General features: G+C 45.5%; 1 long non-coding RNA gene across 1 annotated transcript; it reads right to left on the reverse strand.

Annotated features, from left to right (window-relative positions):
• Positions 1-10,219: 10,219 nt before the first annotated feature.
• Positions 10,220-18,681, reverse strand: LOC135828800 (uncharacterized). The gene is made up of 5 exons (XR_010555751.1): positions 18,545-18,681; positions 17,807-17,891; positions 14,856-14,898; positions 12,258-12,344; positions 10,220-10,316 (listed from the first exon to the last, which is right to left on the reverse strand). It is a non-coding gene; the product is annotated as an uncharacterized LOC135828800 (long non-coding RNA).
• Positions 18,682-21,346: the final 2,665 nt, after the last annotated feature.

Below are 21,346 nucleotides of genomic sequence, written 5' to 3' on the forward strand. Positions count from 1 at the left end.
GGATTTGGATGAGTCCTGCCTCCAGCAGGAACCACTAGTCACCAGCTGGGAGGAAGTCAAGAATGATCATACGGCTGGACATGTGGGCACTGGCATGCCTTCTGTTGTTCCTAACAATATAATCAAGCATCTAGCCGACATAGTGGAAGCTTTTCTCAGGGCTGGCAATATGGAGCAGCATGAAACAATATTTTCAGTATTTCCTGTGCCATGTGCGTGTGTACCGACTTGATAACATGCTTGCTGGTGGTGGATTTTTTTGCTGGCATTATGGAGCAGCAGCATAACGAGAGAGCTTGGAAGCTCAGGGCCCTACGCTATGCTTTTATGCTTTTTTGCCTAGCTCATCGTACATGTTATAAGAACTGATGGAATTGTCTTTTTCCGTTGATTGGCCACATCACTGTATTGCAAAAACGTTTCAATCGGTTTGAATATTATGAGATAGGCAAAAGTATTTGCAGAATTTATTGCGGATTGTTATTTCTCTAATAATCATCTACTTTTGTTTTGCTCCTTCTTTAATTTTTATCTCCTTATATTGTAAATCAACAAATTTTGGCCGATGAGAAATAGAAACCTCTCGATTAGAGAGGTTAAGATGCACGTTATTTCCGACGTGACGCGCAGTTTCACGTCAAATTTGAAATCGATCGGTATTTTTGCTCTCACATGCATCCATTGCTCAATCATGCATCATTTGCCTATATGACAAACGTTGGCCTGCGATTTACTTTGGCCGGTTGGTACTAAGCGGCGAAATCAGCGAAATTAAATCGCCAGCGAACATTTAATAGTTGATTTTAATACAGGAATCGGATTTTCTGGCCTTTTTGTAGTAATACATGTACATTGACCTGTTGAGCCAATGACGACGCCGAATGCATGGTTGCCTGTGGAGCACATTACATAACTTTACAGTCTACTAAAATACGTATCCTGTCCGACGGCAAAAGAGGCTGCAGATTTAGTTTTTCTGCGCGTCGACGGGATGTTTGCGACACGAAAGTTCAGCTCGCGTTATTTGGCTCGCACGTCGAAAAATCAACGCGAGTGACCTGCTGCTCACGTCGAAATTTGGACATTACATAACTTTACAGTCTCCTATATAAATACGTATCCTGTTCGACGGCAAAAGAGGCTGCAGATTTAGTTTTTCTGCGCGTCGACGGGATGTCTGTCCTGACGTTTACTGGGACCGGCGCTGACTCTGCCGATCACGGGCGTTCTGGACTCGACGGGATGTCTGTCCTGACGTTTCCTGGGACCGGCTTAGACTCTACCGATCACGGGCGTTCTGGACTCAACGGGAGGTCTGTCCTGACGTTGCCTGGTACCGCCGGACTCTACCGATCACGGGCGTTCTGGAGTCGACGGGATCTCTCTTCCGACGTTTCCTGTGACCGGCACTGAATCGCTCGTTCACGCTTGTTTTGGAGACGACGGGATCTCTCTTCCAAAGTATGTTTATGCTGACGCATCCTATCACCTAATCGGCGTCTATTCTAATTTAATTTCCTCCTCGTCTCCCTATTTCTTTCCAAATCCCCCTCTACATCAGTATAGCCACCTATTGCAATCTTGCAGGAAAGATAACGTTGACGTAGCTCTGCTTTCCTTTTATGCTGCCTCAGGTCATGGTCGTGGACCGTCTCGGACAGTACCTGATTCTTCTGTGAGAGAAGAACTGGCATCCATTATTCCAGCACCAGTTTCTACAGCCCTGCTAGCTGATGGTCTGGAAGCGTTCCAAGCGGAGTATAATTTAGAGAATGTTTGCCTGTGCACTGCGTGTGGCTGCCGTGATATGGTGAAGTCACACAAGTATCGACTTCAGGACGAGGCGTTTATGAAATGCCTTCGACTGGATGATTCAGCCGCCGAAATGTACGAGCAGAGGCCAGAGATAGTAAGGGAAGTGATGAATGTATATCGCTCCCCTTCAGATGGAAATCTGTACCACCTTCTCCCCGATCATTTAAATGAGGTTGAAGATGGTGCCACTGAAGTTATCATTTGTGCCGCTTGTAGCTCTACCTTGAAGAAGGGAATTGTGCCAAAATTTAGCTTGGCTAGTGGGTACGATTTCGGGAGGTTGGACATGCTGGAACCGTAGATTAAGATAAACAAAAAATTCAACATCATCTCAAGAGCTCGACGATAAAGCAGGGAGTCGTAAAATACCGGTAAAGCCTGGAAAAGAGACCATAGGTGACAAACCAAGACGTGGTAGACCAAATGTTTCGGAATTTTCGGAATGCGGCGGTATCTGATGTCGATGGTGGTACAGTGTGTAACATACTCTCGATATAACTGCTTTCTCCCACGATTTTATCGTACTGTTGCACGACATGCTATACGATATCGTTAAAAAAAAATAAAAATAAACGAAGAACAGCCTCTTTTACGGGCAAAAGCAACACAGTATGATGAAACCTTATACCGTACAACACCGTATATAATTATATGCTCCAAGTACGGCATTTTGACATTTACATTGTATAAAACAATCTACATGCGAGCAGAATAAGTAATTTACAATTGTCCCTAATATAGATCAAGATGAAGAAAAAAGATTCAACATCATCGCAAGAGCTAGAGGATATTCGACCTTGGAGTAAGGCCTGGATAAGGGACTATTGGTCCGTTTTTTACAAAGCCAATGGCCAGTTAAAACAACATGTGGTGGACCAGGTGTTTCGAAATTTTCAAATTCCGGATCTGTGCCTCTATATCCGGAAATAGCCGAAATCACCGACAAGAAACGTGAAGGAAAACCAAAAAAAACGGAACCATCCCAGACCAAACGTGGACAAGGAAAAAGAAACAAACCGCTCAAGAGCTGCACCAGCTCCAAAGAAAAGAAAAAGAAATAAAAACCTTTTTAAACTATGGCATTGCTTACAATGGAGCGAATTAAAGTCTAGATGGATGAATGCATAGAGATTATTAACTCCAAATGTTCTACAATAAGGCCTGGGCGGATAATGCTAGTTATTTTGCGGGATAATGCTAATGGCAATGCCAGAAAAACTGTACCATAATGCTACTTATAAAGCTGCTGTTCCTCTGTAATGCCAAAAATTCACCCGTAGTAACTATGGAAAAATGGCTTGGTTGGCAGCATTGTGCAGCAGCACGTTTCGTAGTTCTACGTAGACGGCATGGAAAACGACTATCTACAATCCACAAGTCACAGTTTGTACAACAGACTATGACTGGAAGTAAGGTCTTTGTATTAGTCAGCAGCATAGCATGCCGTGTAAACAACTAATGAATGGTAAATGACACACCACGACATCCATCAGAGATAGCTAGAATACTTCAAAACTTTTTAATAATACCAATTAAAATAGTCTTATCTGAGCAATAACACAAGCAAATGTTTGGGAAGTAAACTAATACGCGTGTTGCCTCTTGCCTAGCACTTCTTTCTTCTCCTCTTCTTTTCCTTCCTCAGTTTTCGTCGGATCTGTCTGACATGAGGCTTCAAATGCCAAGGCAATAATACAGGATTTCTGACGAGCGACTGGGATGACTGGGATAAAATGAACACTTTCGCTACGGATATTTGTTTTCGCTGGGATACGATACGTACGTTCAAAGTGAGCGAGATCCTGGTAACACGAAGGACCCTCAGGCCAGTCCTTCCGAGAATGTACAGGACGCTGTACAAGCCATACACTGGCGGTCTGTTCATACCAATACTGGATGGCACTAAACAGAGAGTAGAACGGTCGGGACCCTGAGACTTTTCGTAATACTTGAAATGAAAGAAAAACTGGACAATAGCACGTACAGCTTCTTTCCGTCCTGCTCGGCAAACCGGCAGGAATTCACGCCTCGGATCCCCTTCGAAATCCGGCAGAAACGTTGTCACCGCTTCAACATCACTCTCGAATAACGGGGCACCCCAACAAAGTCTGCTATCATCTGGTGCTTTTCTGTCTAGAGGCAAAACAGTCGTTGGATCCGCTAGATTACTCAAACGAAGCATAATATGATAGTAGCATACTTTGCAGAATCTTCGCAGCTCTAGAAATGTGAGGGTCTCCTCGCGAGCAGGTAAATCCATGACGAACAAAGACCTTAGTTAGTATCTGAAAACTGAATAACCAGACAAACGGTGACCTATCTTGCTAAAAACTATAATTATGAAACCCCCATATCATCAAGGTGTATATCTATCTGTTTCGTTGTGGCAGACGGACCTCCGACTAGCGCTATCCCGTACCTCTCCCTATCACCGTAAATACACAAGGCGACAGCGCCAGACATCGATACGGTGTTGTACGGTAGAAGGATGTCGTATAGCATGTCGTACAACAGTATGATGAAATTGTGGGACCAACCAACGACCACTTAATCTGTATCTGTATATGTGTTTATGGATTCTCCACAGGCCTTAGCCTAAATCGAGGGAGTCTCCGTCAACAGCTTATGAAGAAGAAGCTGAGGAGAAAAATAAAAATAGGAAATAGAATGATGCGGTATATCGTATTGTGAGTGATAGTCAGGCCAAGTTTCCGAAGATCACTAGCGAGTGCTATCCCGAGCATAATGTTAGCATTACGAAAGCATAGACAGGATACCTAGTACAGGAGAGCCAAGTTGCTGAAAGCTCCACAGGCAACCATGCATTCGGCCGTCAGCAGCAGTTAAGCACAAGCACACTATCAACGTAAGGACACTAATTCCCGTAGCTATGCAGAAGACGTTACTTCAGTAACGTCTGGCGCTAGCCAGGGTCCACACAGCTTTAATTTGGTGTTTGTTTGTTTGTTTGTTTGTGTCACGCCTGGCGCTATCCCGTATCTGTCCCGTACTGTACCGTACCAGCAAAGACAGCTGGCCACAATATTTTTGTGTGTTTGTGCCATCGACATGCCTGGCGCTATCCCGTACCTGTCCCGTACCATCAAGAGTACGGTACCATCAAGAGAATAAGACATTAGTATATATGCGAAGTGTATCGGGGGAATGCATTCAGTGCAGTAACATTTTGTGTGGATTTGTGTGCGAGGCCGAGATCCCATTAGCAGGCTGGCTGGGCCGCCTGTCGACCTGCCCGGGAATCGCATGTAGGCGGATAGCATAATAACTATAACGTATAATTATACAGTCATATAGATGTATAGCAGGGAGTCATATTATGTAAACGACTCCCTGCTGTATGGGGAGATTTTCTGGAAAGAAATACGAAGTAGGGAGACGAGTAAATGCAATCAGAATGGATGTTGGTTGCCGCCAGTATAATAATAATAAGAAGATAAACGCCCGTGATCGGCAGAGTCAGCGCCGGTCCCAGGAAACGTCATCAGGACAGACATCCCGTCGACTGCAGAACGCCCGTGATCGGCAAAGTCAGCGCCGGTCCCATAGCTATGCAGAAGACGTTACTTCAGTATCTCATTGAAACGTTTTGGCAATACAATGATGAAGCTAATCAAAGGAAAAAGCATTTCCATCAGTTCTAACAACATGCACGATGAGCTAGGCAACAAAGCATAGCGCAGGGCCCTGAGCTTCCAAGCTCTCTCGTTTCTTTATTGTATTGTATCGTATTCTATGGACTTACCTCATTGGCTCAACAGCTTAATGTATTGCTACAAAAACGCCAGAAAATCCGAATGATGCATGATTGAGCAATGGATGCGTGTGACATGTGGCTAATCAACGGAAAAAAACATTTCCATCACTTCTAATAACATGTACGATGAGCTAGGCAAAAAAGCATAGCGTAGGGCCCTGAGCTTCCAAGCTCTCTCGTTTGGTATTTGTTTGTTTGTGTGTTTGTTTGTTTGTTTGTGTCACGCCTGGCGCTATCCGTATCTGATGGCAAAAAAGCATAGGATGTTATAAATTTTTCAATTCTCCTATTTTTCAGGCATATCCTGGGATTCGAACCCGCACTATCGCCCTACATGCATTTCCCCATACACTTCGCATTCATACCCATTCTTCCAAGTTGCTTCACGTTATTATCTTGCGTTTGAAAGCAATATTTGAATATTGCGGGCAGCTGTATGTGGCCAGCTGTGTTTGATGGTACAGTACGGTACGGGAGACAGTGTCGTATTACTCTCGATCGTACCTGTCCCGTACCTATCCCCTACCGTACCGTGCCATCAAAGACAGCTGGCCACAATGCATATTCAAATAGGGCTTTCAAATGCAAGATCACAATGTGAAACAACTTGGAAGAATTAGTATGTATGCGAAGTGTATCGGGGGGTGCATGCAGGGCGCGCGATAGTGCGGGTTCGAATCCCAGGTTATGTCTTAAAAAAAAGGATTTTTTTAAAGAATTTATAACATCCCTATGCTTTTTTTTTGTCCAGGTCATCAAGGCAAAAAAGCATAGCGTAGGGCCCTGAGCTTCCAAGCTCTCTCGTGATAACCGCAATCAATAAGATAGCTGAATCATTGCCTGTCCAATCCTTGATGAAAAGGGACCGAAAACTTTCGGATACTTTATGACAAGTGCCTTATTTGACTGAATGTGTGTGTTTGCGTGGATACTTACAACATAACACTTACCTTCGTTTGAAAAATAAAAATAAATGCGTGAAGGTAGGTTTCTTGAGGGTAGGTAATATTGTTGTTTGCATTGCACCAGTGTTTCCACTCGGTTCCAAAATTTAGTGGGTATTGGTTCCCATTTCTAGTATGGACCAACGCAGAAGAATTCCGTTGCGCAAATTAAGCACACCCTGGATCCGGAGTAAATCTAGAAATGGGAACCAATACCCACTGAATTTTGGAGCCGAGAGGAAACACTGGTGCAATGCACACAACAATATTACCTTGCATGGTGACAGAGCAGCAACTTTGAAAACAAAAACTAGCACCGACAAGCGAAACTTGGCGTTTATTTGTATTGTTCGTGTTGGTACCACAACTTCACAAGGCTGTGAGGTACGACCTACTTGTAGCTACCGTTAAGTACCGTTGATCCCCCCCCCCCCCAAGCCATGTCGCTTCCCAGCTGGGTTTTCGGCAGGGGGCGGGAATTAGATCAAGGCTGCCAAGTGCAGTACGATGTACAACAACGTAGAAGTTCAGACTCGATGTGCTCGATTGTGCACATTTTCTTCCTGGATTGGCAAGTATTGTGTACAGCAGTGCAGGCGTCGGTTCAACATCGTATTTTCGTTCGCTTCACAGGTAGAAAATCGACAGGGGGCGGATCAGCGGTACTTCACGGTACTTGCAACCGGGTGAGTGGCACATGGCTCAGACCTAGCCAGAGGCAGACCAGTCTCTCGTGTACCAGCACAACAGTGGGCGCATCCATTCTGAAGGAGAATCGCCGTGCTTTCGCGTTTCAATGCAAAACCAAGGAGTTCTCTCTCTCTCTCCACTTGGTCACTCAGCCAGCACAGAGTCCATACATCCATGCCAAACAATCCTGGCATCTTTCAAAAGCCTCCAGAGCGATGCGTCTCCGGTGGCTAAGGGAAATCACCAGGAATTGCTCCAGTAGGGAGGTACTGCTCTACAATTCGGGAACGCGGCGCAAAGAATCACTCGAACTTTCTTCGCGTTCCCGTAACGTAAAGAAATCCTGTTCTGCTCTACGCTTCACGTAGAGAAGTCACGTGGAATGTGTACTCAGTAACTGGGAATTTCCCCTTCCATATTTGGCAGCTTTCTGCATGCAGTTGATCGATATTCAGCAAATCCGTACGCATTTTCTCTGCGTGTGCCACAACGTAGAGAACCTCATCTCCGCGTAGAAATCTGGAGCCAAAACACGCGAAGCCGTAGACTCTAACCCAGACACCTGCTCCCCACGTGATTTCTCTACGTTTCACGTATAGTAGAACATCTCTATTGTTGGCGAGATTACACAGCAAAATGTTGGAGTCAAGGCGTGTGTGGAGGTGTTGCACAGTCACCCCATGGATAATGGCAGCGGAAATTACCACCCTCGACACCGTGGCTCGAGCACAGCACACAGGGGGCGACATCGAGATTTCCAGAGCGATGACAGCAGAGGTACTTGCTGCAACGGAATCATGCCGCTCTAGTCGCACTTTCGTAGACACCCTTTAATAGCAAAAAAAACGCTATGTTGTAACGATATGACCGTCAGGGGGAAGATACCGTGATTTGGGTTTGTCCTTAAGAAAAATGCACGCTCTTTTTAGTACGCTGTTGCCACGAGAATAGCTTTTATTTCGGGCTGTACAATCATTTATGTCACTATATTTGTATATAGGCTATACAAGGTGAAATGCATACGGACAATGCAATATTTGGCCAAATAACGCACCGTTTGTCACAATAATACATCAGCCCCCATAAGGTTTTTACGCTGCAGCTTCAACGCTATTTGGTTGATCAAGGTACGAGTACCGTGAAAAATCGTGTTACCGTTGCTTGCTAAGGCTGTGTTTACATGAAGCGTTTCGCCCCGGGTTGAGTTCGACCCGGGTCAGATTTCAACCCGCCATGTGCACAAAGTGAATGGCGCGTTTACATGACGCATTGCGCGCGAACGGATTCACGTGACCATACAGGACTGTAGAAGTGGACTTTTGGCGGCATATCAGTATTTGACCCAGGTCAACTGTCTTCATGTAAACGCTCACCTCTTTTGTCTGTCGTACAGACTTTCAACCCGGGCTGAACTCGACCCGGGTTGAAATTTCCCATGTAAACACAGCCTGAGTTGTCTATTACAGGGACCAATCCACTTCAGAAGAAACTGCGATCTCTGAATCAGAGGATCGGCCTAACTGACTCTAATGTCCTCAATAAGCTATACAAAGTTGTATTTTGATGAGTCGATCATTGGTTTTGATTGTAAAGTGTGAGTTGTTTCGAAAAATTTAAAGTAAAAAGCGTTTCAAGTTTCGCTTGTCAAAGGTATATTTTAAAGGGGAAGTTAAGGCAAAAATCAAAATTTCACCAGTTGTAGTCTTCGGGGTGCTGAGTCGAATGGTCGTGGTCCGAGGAAGCTGAGACGCTCCCTTCCTACTTGAATCCCAATCGAACTCGCGCACTTCCACCGAAACTGGGTGACTGCGCCCTACTAGATAGGGAATTGTATGCAAAATGTCACTAAAAGCGCCATTTCGTTCTTATAAAAGCACGGATGACCGCGATTGGCCCATATCACGTGCTCCTGCGTACACCAGTCACCTGGTCAACGTGCCTGCAGGGTACAACTTACTAGCCTGTTTGACCTTTTTTGGGTGCAGTCCTGTCACTCGAGTTGAACCTTGGTGTGAAAGTTGTCACCTGCTGGCGTCGTGACCAGGTGATTTGGCCACCCAGGAGCACTTGACCGCTTGTTCATCCATGTTCGATTGGGAATAAAGGAGGAATGCTGCATCGCAGCCTTTTCGGACCAAAACCAGTCGACTCAGCGTCCAAAAGACTACAACATATGGACCAATCGCGGTCATCCGTGCTTTTATAAGAACAAAATGGCGCTTTTAGTGACATTTTGCATACAAATCCCAATCTATATCTGTAGTAGGGTGCAGTCACCCAGTTTCGGTGGAATTGCGCGAGTTCAATTGGGATTCAAGTAGGAAGGGAGCGTCTCAGCTTTCTCGGACCAAGACCATTCGACTCAGCACCCCGAAGACTACAACTGGTGAAATTTTGATTTTCGCCTTAACTTCCCCTTTAAGGTGGCAGACTACCCAAAAATTAGCTGAAAAACGAATTTGTAAATTCATACTGAGTGCTACATCAGTTGAAAGAGAATGAATATCTGCAAATTCTCTGAAAATTGTATCCCTATCTGACCAGCCGTTCAAGTATGGCCGAAAATGTGCCCTTGCAAGGAAAGATTCCAGGACCACGTTGAGGGGCCCTACCCCAACACCCATGGCTGCTTCTGGACTTGTTTTAGAATGGGCACGAAAATGTGAAAAAATTGTAAATGCACTTGTTTGGCTCCTGGGTGGCTCGCACACTGTGGCACTATGCAGGAAATTTGAGTTTTTCCGGCCTGGAAAGCCTGTCAGTGAGGCGCAAGAACTTGTAAATCATGTCCTGAGGGCCAGCATAGTGGCAGGAGTGGGTTAAAATTTCACTCAAATCCATTGAGAAACACCAAAGTTACGGTCAATTGAATGCCATATGAAATTTATGGGTAGGCTGCCCCCTTAAATTGAAACATGGGAAACATGGGCTACAAGTTATGTGTCCACCAACTTAACCAGATTTTGGACAGATGACTCACCATCCGAGTACACACGTAGCAGAACACCACTTACCTTGGCATTTGGTCAAATTATAATAACGTTTAGTAATATCCAACTTAATGTCTAACTTCCCGGAATCCGCGCATTTAGCTGCAGAAAAAACAAAACAATGATTTTTGTCAAGCCAGCACAGTACGAAATGCTCTGGTTTGCTCCGGTTTGAGCCTGTTTTGTTGATGACCTTGTTCTCTTCTAATCCAGTAGTGTTTTGTCTTTACATATACATGTACGTGCAAGATCGACAAAGATGAAAATGGGACTACAACATGGCAGAAATAGTTGGACGATAAACAAAACAAAAAACACCAGTTTTTGCACAGCTCTCATCATTTTGAACTCGGATGGAGAGCCAAGGATAAATTTATAGAAAAGAAAAAGGACCAAGGAACTACCAGTTAGTTGTAGAAGATCAATACCGTCGGTCAGTGCCGTGCAATGTTATCGCATGAGCTGATTGTTTAGAAACTGGTGGTGTTAGGCCATGTAAAATATATTTAATTTTTTTTTATTGTGCATTTATGGCTGTAGGGCAGATACTAGGTGTTCGCAACCCCAGAGGATTAATGGAAAGTGGAACAACCAACGTTACGCAGAAAAACCGAAGAAAATCAGGCAGCTTATGATCAGTTTCACTTTTCAAGCCCATGGCAACTAAGTTATGGTTCAGTCTGTGGACTTGACCTTCGAAAATCTACGGCCATGCTGATTAGAGGCTGTAGACCGCAGTACATACAGTAAATTTACCAGTACTAAAAAATAAAATAATTCGGCGGGGAGGGTGAAAATTTGGGGCGGGCGCGGACGGTAACAATCTTTTTTTTACTTGGCCTTAATGGACATTAACTTGTAGTTCCTTCGTCCTTTTTCTCTTCTACAAATCTCATCATTTTCTTACCATTTTCATATCTATTATCGTCCATCAATTCCTGCCATATATTGTAGTCACATTTTCAGCTATCCCTCCTGCACATCACGGTTTGTTTACATTTCATCATTTTTTGTTCTCTGCTGCAGCGCGTAGACAATCTTCAGAAGTTCTGAAAAATACCCGATAAAACTGAATTATAGAATACAATAGCAAACTCTCAGGGGCGCAGCACCCGCTACGACTGGTACGACCATGGCCGTACCACTTTTCGAAAAGCGTGGTCCGTCCGGAACGTGCAAAGCCGTAATAAAAAAATCAGGATCCATCGATGCATATGCGCATCAGACTTTGACCTTTTTCTAGACTCGTACGATCGTACTCGTAGATCTGCCATGCATCTGTGCATGTCCATGCATCTGTGCATGTCCATGCATTTGTGCATGTCCATGCATTTGTGCATGTCCATGCATTTGTGCATGTCCATGCATTTGTGCATGTCCATGCATTTGTGCATGTCCATGCATTTGTGCATGTCCATGCATTTGTGCATGTCCATGCATTTGTGCATGTCCATGCATTTGTGCATGTCCATGCATTTGTGCATGTCCATGCATTTGTGCATGTCCATGCATTTGTGCATGTCCATGCATTTGTGCATGTCCATGCATTTGTGCGCATTTGTGCATGTCCATGCATTTGTGCATGTCCATGCATTTGTGCATGTCCATGCATTTGTGCATGTCCATGCATTTGTGCATGTCCATGCATTTGTGCATGTCCATGCATTTGTGCATGTCCATGCATTTGTGCATGTCCATGCATTTGTGCATGTCCATGCATTTGTGCATGTCCATGCATTTGTGCATGTCCATGCACGTCTCTTCTGATCGTGAAATAATACTAGGACTGTATAAACTGTTCCAGAAGTTCCCAGAACGCAGGATCTTGTCTTTTTTACAAAAAATTTCCCCGGGGACGTCCCCCGGACCCCCCCTCCAAAACGGCCTTTGGCCGCGCCGACCTTTGGTCGTACCACTTCCAAAACCCCTCCTACGCCCCTGACTCTGGTACACTATACACTGCCGAGCTACAACCGCTGTAGTGCAGGCAATAACGAAATGTAGCCAAAAAGGTATGTGCTAAGCTGTTTTAATATCACTTACTGATGCAATTGACCATATATGCCACCTTTATACTAAGGACGGTTTGTCCAAAGCATGTACGTGAAGGAATTCGATTTAGTTCAAACTCTGTGTACAAAAAGATACAAGAAAACAAGAGAAGAACTGTCGTCAAGCCAACAGACTACGCACGGGAATAGCCTCGCGGGTTTAACCCACTCTTGTTGATATTATTGCATTCTTCTAGTTCAGTGGTAGCTTTGACTATGAGAATAGCCTGGGCAATTACCGTAGGGAAGGATGGTCTGGTATTCACAGAAAAACCAAACTTGGCAGCTCTGCAAAATGAAACAGGCCTTGCGAAAATATGTACGAATTTTCGCACGGACTTTGCTCATTTTTATAATTTGCACGCACTGAGTGCACGTGCGCCATGACCCGATCTCACGAAACTTCCCACGACAGTTCATTTCGCATTCCCTGCAAGTTCCGTGCGAAGTTTCGTAGAGCGAAAGTTTGTGTGCATTTTCATTTCGCAGAACCTCTCTCTTTCCCACTCACAGACCTGAATCAGAGTTTCGCTACCTGCTAGTGTGATGTTGTCACAAGTTGTAGATAAACCTTGCTTTGTTGAACACATATTGTTGGTTGACAGCACATTACAAGGTGAAGGACCACCGTGTTCGGAAACAGTGACCTTGCTACAACCACCCATGGTTGGCAGAGCTCCGGGCTGACAGTACACTAGCAAAAACGAGAAGACTAAATCAACTTCCCCAGTATAGTGAGGCTCAGAACCAGGGCTAATAATACCCATTCAGTTCAAAATGGGCGCAAGACCGAGGCTCTGCCAACCATGGATGGTTGTAGTAAGGTCACTGTTTCCGAACACAGTGGTCCTCCGCCAACGGCCTTGTAACATGCTGTCAACATCCAACATAGTGTGATGATGCAAGCAGAGCCCCAAAACGTGTGCGCAAGACGCTATGTCCGACTTCTCTAGTTAATAAGGAAGTTCCTCCAGACGTTGCCTTCTTCTTACAGGGGGAGCCCTCATTGCTCCTTACAGAGCGGAATGAAAACAGGTACAGTCGACCTACCACATAAGGAGAATGCTGGGGGGCCTGTTGGCTGTCTCTAAGTGTTATAGTACTTTCAAAGGCCAAAGGTAGATATAGAGCGAAGTAAAGCTGCAGGGCCTGTGGTCGGATTTCAAAATAACAATTTTCTGATGACCCGCCAAATGTTGTTATTCGCAAAGTAATTAGTTGACTGTATATGCCAAAGTCGCTTCACAAGTAGAAAATCGACAGGGGGCGGGAATTGGAGAGGGGGCGGATCAACGGTACTTTACAGTACAATGTGTCCAATTTTGTATTGTAGCATGTCTAAATTTCGTTGGTACTAGTATTAGCAAGAGTACATAACCACCCAGAGTGTGCAACTCCACTATGGGTGCTGTCCCGACAGAATTTCAAGTTGACGTCATTTTGATGATGCAATGCGCACTGTACACGGATTATCAGACGAATCCGGAACCTGTGGTTGACCGAAGCCGATCGATCCTGTACAAATTATTGCAAAGAAAAACGTGTGATGCGTTGACACCCGTACACATGTTGTAAATCACTGGTGCAAGGAGCATTGCGTCATAAATAATGACGTCAACTTGAAATTCTGTCGGGACAGCAGGGTATGTGGGAGTTGCACACTCTTGGGGGGTTATGTACTCTTGGTATTAGAGTGACATGATTATACCAATAGCCAGAAGACAATCCAACAACAACAACTAAATTTTAAATTGCATTCCCTGTGGGTCCCGTTTTTGGTCCCCTGGGAGAGGAAAAAGACCCAAGTGCGATCAGAATGTGTGGCGCATGTTCTGAGCTGCCTTTTGAGTGAGAAACTTGTCAGCGCTGTCTAGGTTCAGCCTGATCCCATAGCTCAGATGGTTAGAGCATTGCTCATTACAAGCAAGGTCCCGGGTTCGAGTCCTGGTGGGTCTGGCATTGTGTTCTCTTTTCAGGAAGTTTACTTCCCTGACTGAACCCAGTGGGTCCATTTTTATTAGTTGTATGCTTGTTGTGATTCCCACTATGAATAAGGTATACAACAACAACAACAACAACAACAACAACAACAACAACAACATAATATCCTGCCTATAATATGCATGCATTGCTGTCACCCCGCTCTCAATCACAGCCATTGACCGTCTTGAGCGAATCCAGCGCAAGGCGGCCAGAATTTGCCTCTGTCTCCCCTCTACACTCCTCTGAATCATTCAACACTGCTCGATCGGCTCAAATGGCCGACAATGTTCTCTCACCGCAAAGTGTAGCTCACCCTTCTTGCTCACTCCATAAGATACCAATATGCCCCACAACACATGCAACGCATGCTCAACACCCCCGCTCAAATGACGGCCCAGTATAGCCTTCGACACGCACGCACTTGGCACCTCCCACCAACCAGAACCGATCGCTGTAAAGACTCCCCACTGTACAAGTCCCTAGAATACTACAACCATTTTGCAAAAAAAGCCCCAGTGAGAAAGCAGTCTTGCCCGTTCATATGGTGAATTAAAATAAAGAAACAACAATAACAACAACAACAACAACAACAACAACAACAACATACTTGAGTAAGCAGGCTGAAGAATAGCCAGCAGGGCCAATCCAATCTGCGGTTGAGAGAGAGAGAGAGAGAGAGAGAGAGAGAGAGAGAGAGAGAGAGAGAGAGAGAGAGAGAGAGAGAGAGAGAGAGAGAGAGAGAGAGAGAGAGAGAGAGAGAGAGAGAGAGAGAGAGAGAGAGAGAGAGAGAGAGAGAGAGAGAGAGAGAGAGAGAGAGAGAGAGAGAGAGAGAGAGAGAGAGAAGAGAGAGAGAGAAAACATATGGGATGGCACTTGCAACCATAATTTTCATACGTAAAAATTCACAACTGCTAAGCATGCCTTGTTGCTTTGGAGACAGGTTGGCTGCATGCGCCAACCGCATGCGCGACGAACCGAAACCGCATTTTCCATTTTGTTTTCGACATGGTGTGTACCTTGTGTTTCGTGCGGCTTGAACGTTGCCATGGATAAATCCGGAAAGTGCGAAAATATTTCAAAAAGTCCAACGGAGGACCCAACGTAGGAAACAGCGTTCCTACGGAAATCGTTAGAGAGATTTAAGTATGAAAGTTGCCCTCCCTCCCCGGCGCGTACGACATACGGATCTTCATACATTATTTCGCCAGGAACTTAACAAATTCATTCATCTTGGGCAATCTGTAAGAAGACCTTAGGGTCTGTTCAGAATGCCCAAGTAAAATAATAAAATACAATACACAAAATACGTAATTACGAAACCTCCCTATTCAGCGCTCCAGACGTGGGTCTGATCTATGACAACACTACCTACGTGGAAGGAACCGAGAGGGCTCATACGGGTTCGTAGGAATGTGGGTGCGGACAAGAGCGATAAAACAGTTTGTGCTGCATACAGTACGGATGGCAGCCGGGATGGGTCCTGCCACTGTGTTGTCTCTTACATGTACATGCATTTTTAAGTACAATCTTTAGGACATCATTCTGTCCAAATAGCAAACGTTTTTTAGGCCACGCCGTTTTTTTCTCTGTTTCGCGTCACCTTATTCGATGAAATCAATGAGGGACGGCGAAAAAAATATAAAAGCCATCCAAAAAAAACCAGTGTACGTGCATTACATTTGTGTACAGTGAAGCGACGAGGCACTGTTCATGTACATTGACATGTACATGAATACATGAGTGTATCCCCTCTGCCATGCTTGTGGTCCAAACACAGGCGGCATGATGATTGTGTGACTTGCGGCCCAGCGTATTGCACACACATGTACACGTACATGGTTGTGAGCTGAGTTACATTTTCCGGTTTTCTGGGTGTGCATTAAATTTGTATTGCATTTTTTTTTTTTAATTTTGTTCCGTTTTTTTAACTCCGGCTGTGAAATACATGCGCGCGGGGGACGCGAAACATAGATAAAAAATGGTGTGGCCTTAGGGTTAAAAGGAAAAATAGGAAGAAAACAATATGTTAAGCTGTCCCCACTGGACACCACGATTCCTCATTTTCGAGAGATTTTCTATAAAACCCGCATTAGCCATGGAAATGTACAAGAAAATAGTACATGATGTTGAAAATGTACTTCAAAGTCGTACCGATCCGTGAGTTTGTACGGCAAAGTTGTAAACTTGCATGAACCTGTACGCTAAAGTTGTATCAGTGACAGTAACTCGTGCATAAGGACCGCACAATCCGGCATATTTGCCGCATAATCCCACACAAATGCCGCATAGTGGCCCGTTCTCGCCCGCATAATCATGCGCATAATTTATGGGTTTCGTCCGCGGTATTCTGTGAGGACAGTTGTACGGGCCCTGACTGTCCATAAAAGTAACCAGATCATACAGTCAGCGAGGGCAACAAGGCACAAAACTCACAAGGAGTACGGAACATATGCACCTACATATACTACTACTACTGTTAAGTGAGAAACTTTTCGCTAGAGATTAAATTTCATCACACATTCGCGAATATAAATCGCCGCTAAAAAAAAATGTCACGGTTCGCGTGAGACTCGGCTGGAAGCCGGGTTTTCCGCATCCGTAGGAACGCCACCACCCTTCAAGGATCAAGGCGCAGATGCAGCTCCTAAAGCGGTGGGAGGTGAGTAGATCAGCTCACCAGCAAGTGGTCAAAGACCGAAAATCCCATTCACTGCATCCATGTTTTCCTCGTACCAGGCCACGAGTTCCCAATTAACTGTGGGTCGCAGCACGGCTAGAAAAAATCCTTCCGCTTCCAAGCAGGACTTGAACCTGGCACCCTCTGTTTCTCAATCATGGTCTTAGACCATCCCACTAATCGCCGCTAAATGCTCTGAAAATTGATTACAGACAGTGCATGATCCAACTGAAGAGATGAAATCGCCAAAGTTTCTCATCGTGAACCAGCCCAATTCTTGAAAACGCAAACTTTGCGCGCCGCGAAAGTTTAACGCTTTACAGTTCCTGTTTTGCAATAATTTTTGGAGCAGACACTTTGGACTCAGATGGAGAGCCAAGGTTGAATTCAGTATTCATAAAGAGAAAGACCAAGGAACTACAAGTTACGCTATACTGCCCGTCAGTGTCAGTGTCGTGCAATGTTATCGCACGAGCTGATTGTCTAGTAACTGGTGGTGTTAGTGGACAGTATAGCGTAACTTGTAGTTCCTTGGTCTTTCTCTTTTGTATAAGCAGACACTTTCTTCGATATTAATTTTGGAAAGGGGGGGGGGTTGTCAACTGAAGAAAGTTGTTTGTTTCGGAGAGAGGGTAATTTATTGGACATCTACACAGAGCTCACTGACTTGCTACTTTCCGGCCTGGTTGTGAATCTGGCTTTGGAAACTTTATTTTTGCATTGCCATCAGGTTCGGCCTCATTTAATTTTCTTTGTGCTGCGCTGATGAGCAGCATGCATGCTGTCTGCAGATTGAGGATATGATCACCCAAATAATTCGGACGATTTGGCAGCACTAAAACTCCATTCGGTTACGAGAAAAAGTTAATTCCGTTACTAACCAGTGCAGAGAAAGCCATAGCGCAACCAGCTCTAGCAAAACACCTCCGTTTGAGTACAGTGAATGACTGCTTGCGTTGTTATCACCTGTACGCGATTCCACAGCCATATCCCGCACCAGGCCGGCGGAAGAAAGGAAACAAGAAAGACAACAGGCACGTGTCAATCCCAGAAATTTGCAACAAGATCAAAAACACAGTAGCTAGCTGTTGATATGGATTTTTTGATCAGAAGAAGGAACCACTGCGAACGCTCTTGACATAGTGGCAAGGTCTGCATCTCCAGCGAAACCCATCGTAGCTTTCCTGCCTCCTAGTGAGGCCACATCGCGCACCACATGTGTCACAGAGCATTTCAAGTCGTTCCTGATAAAGCGCCGAGCGGCAAGGAACTCGAGTTGGCCAAGTAAGTTAGTTGGGTCCTGGAAAAGATCGGTACAAGGGTGTCTGACCGTGAACACGGTCCACTGCTCCATCAAAATTGCAATATTAGTATGTCTCCCTGAGGGACAATCCGTATCGGCGCACCGGGACACCCAGCCATTACCACAAAGTCAAAGGAAACAACTCTAAGGACACAAGACTTCGAAACACACTCAACCACGCTCTCAAGTACACAGAAAGCACACAGAACACTGGGAAAGTGCGAAATAATTTGGGACCCTAAAACTAGATGATTACCAACTAGTTTGTCTCCCGTGGCTCAAGAGCTGCCCTAGAAGCAGTCCAAGTCTCACTCACCAAGAGAGCAATCGAAGATGTTTACACGACGACTGCCAAGCACAAAGTGAGGATAGACAAGACTTTACCGCCTGCCATGCCACACGGTCATACTCACAGTACAGTACACATTTTCGGGACGATCACGGTGCTTTCCTTGATTGGGACTTCCTTCAAGACAAGAGGCTTCTCCCGCCGCCCCTACATGTAGATTTGGTGCCTTGCGGTGCTCGTGTTTGTCCTGCGCTACTGCAGGTTTGTATGCGCCTACAGCACGCGCTTCATCCAGTGTACGTGTGTACATCCCGATATACGATCTATTGCATAATTATGGGTGGACCGGCGCTTTCGCGGGATCGGGAAATAATTCGGCATGCATTGTTTGACGGCGCACTGCGCTGCATGCATGCACTGCATGCATTTGGCTTCAGCCGGCCTCCCTGACCTCTTCAGGGAATTCCGGAAGGGATTGATTGTATCCTCGTATGACTCTGCGCTACCGTACTATACTCCAGATAAGACGCGTGCTTGACCCCGTTGGAAATGTACGCAACAGTGCCCACCCTGTTGCAGTGTTGGCCTTGGGTTTGCCCTCTCACTCAACTCTCCGCACAAAGACAAAAGAGGCCGACCCTGCACTCGTCACCTCCTTTTATCCCACACCGTGCTCCCTCGTACCCGTTCCCGGGTGGACAGAGAACACTACTTCTAATTCTCTGCTAATTCTTATACTGTGACGTCAACCGCAGATAAGTGACATTTCTCTGTCCACCCTGCACTCACTCGTTGCGCACACATCCGCACACTCACTCATACGTGTACACCACTATTGAACACGTGAACACTGCCAGTGGGGGCCACCACAGCACAGCAGCAAAGCATAGCCTCTAATCTAGTGCCAGCTAACGGCACTAGATGGCAAGAGCATATTGTCCAGACTCTCTTTGATGTAGGAGTTGACTGCTTCACTGTGCCAGCCACCATGCCGTTTCAACAGTCGCTGTGGAACCTTGGCTGCGGCCGCTGCCGTCGTACCCCCCATATCGGAGGCTGTGCAGGCCGAACATCTCTGCCTGTAGGCCTGCTCCTGCCACTGCCTCTTGGAACAGCTCTCTTGCTCTGGAGTACTGGAGTGACCCTTTCTTCGTCTTCCAGCCAGACTTCGCTTTCACCAAGTTACTCAGCAAATGATCATCAGCTTGAAGGTTCGTTTCTTCGATCAGCCTCTGCGTCAGAGCTACCGCTCCCAGCTCACCAGGCTGCGTGCTTATGAGGACCAAGCTGCCTTCTCTGAGCTGGTCATTCTTGCGCTTATCCAAACGAACCTCCATGTAGTCTTGACGGAATACAATGTCCCGCACCCGGATTCTCGCCAAATCGTCCCACCTCATGAAGCCAGCAAATCCAATGGCAAACATAACCGCTGTCCGCAGCTTCAGACAATCGTCGCTCCCGGCAAGTTGACCCACGATCGTAGCCACCTGCTTCTTGTTGAGGGGCTCTTTCCGCCTGGGGGTGCAAGCTAACCTCCTTTTTGCCGCTGCTGCAATCTGCTCCACCATGGCATTGACAGGAAGCTGTACGCATGCCTTCTGATGAGCCCATTTGATTGCGGACAGAGCTGCAGAAATTGGGCTTGCGGATGCGCTCGTCTCTACGAGGTGGATCAGGTACAAACTGACTGCCACTGGTGTAGCGGGTATCGCCACAAACCCATGCTCCATAGCCCAGCTTTTCCAACGCGAAAATGCCGACTTGTAGGTCTTCACCGTAGATGACGCATGTGTCTCCATCACCAAGTCCTTGGCTCGTTCCGACAAACTCACTAGGCCCTTGCCTTCACTACTTCCTGTAGCTCCTTCCAGCACCCCTGGTCCCAGATCTCTAAAAATTTTAGCAAGCACATGGAAAGAACCACAATATAAGCCTCGTTATTCAGACCGCACAAGCTTGTGCTCCAGCTACAAGCCTCCTCCTATGCCATGTTACATTATAGCAATAAAAACTGCTTTATGGCAGTTTTCTAAAAAACGTTATTGTGTTCTAGTCCATGGACCCCGTCTAAAAAGTAAGAAAATAACGAAATGTGATTGCCGAAAATTAAAATTTCACACAAAACCTCACAATTATCACAACACTTGAAATGCTGTTTTCAACACTAAACTTGTACTGCACCAACAATTGGCAACATGCATGTCATGCATGCACAGGAAAGAGGATCACGAGGAGAAAAAGGTCTTCTACATGTAGCTTTTCATTCTGTGTGTGATTATTGTGAGGTTTTGTGTGAAATTTTAATTTTCGGCAATCACATTTCGTTAATTTCTTACTTTTTAGACGGGGTCCATGGACTAGAACACAATAACGTTTTTAGAAAACTGCCATAAAGCAGTTTTTATTGCTATAATTTCTTTTGTTTTTTCTGTCACCAATCAATGGAATGCCCAATACGTAAATGATGGCCTTCACATCATATCAATACAGTATTATACGCATTGATGTGCAAGCCTTTTCTTGCAGAAAATGGCACTAGCATGTTCGTCTGCGGGGCCCGGGGGAAACATGTGAGTAGTGGTGGACCGTGGTGATTAGGCCTCGACCAAATATGCTTGCGCATATTTCCGCATATTTTGTGAGACAGTTCATTATGGCATATTGAGCGAGCATATGATTCAAATATTCTAAAGAAAATGAGGACAAAACATTCATGTTATGGACAAAATGCGTTCAGAAATGCCTTTTATGGATGAATTTGGAATGGTTGAGGCGTTTGCAACATTTCCCCAGGGATGAACACTATCGCTAGCCTACGGTTGCTGGGGA

The sequence above is a fragment of the Sycon ciliatum genome, chromosome 12 (assembly GCF_964019385.1).
Source record: "Sycon ciliatum chromosome 12, ocSycCili1.1, whole genome shotgun sequence".
NCBI classification, from domain to species: Eukaryota; Metazoa; Porifera; class Calcarea; order Leucosolenida; family Sycettidae; genus Sycon; species Sycon ciliatum.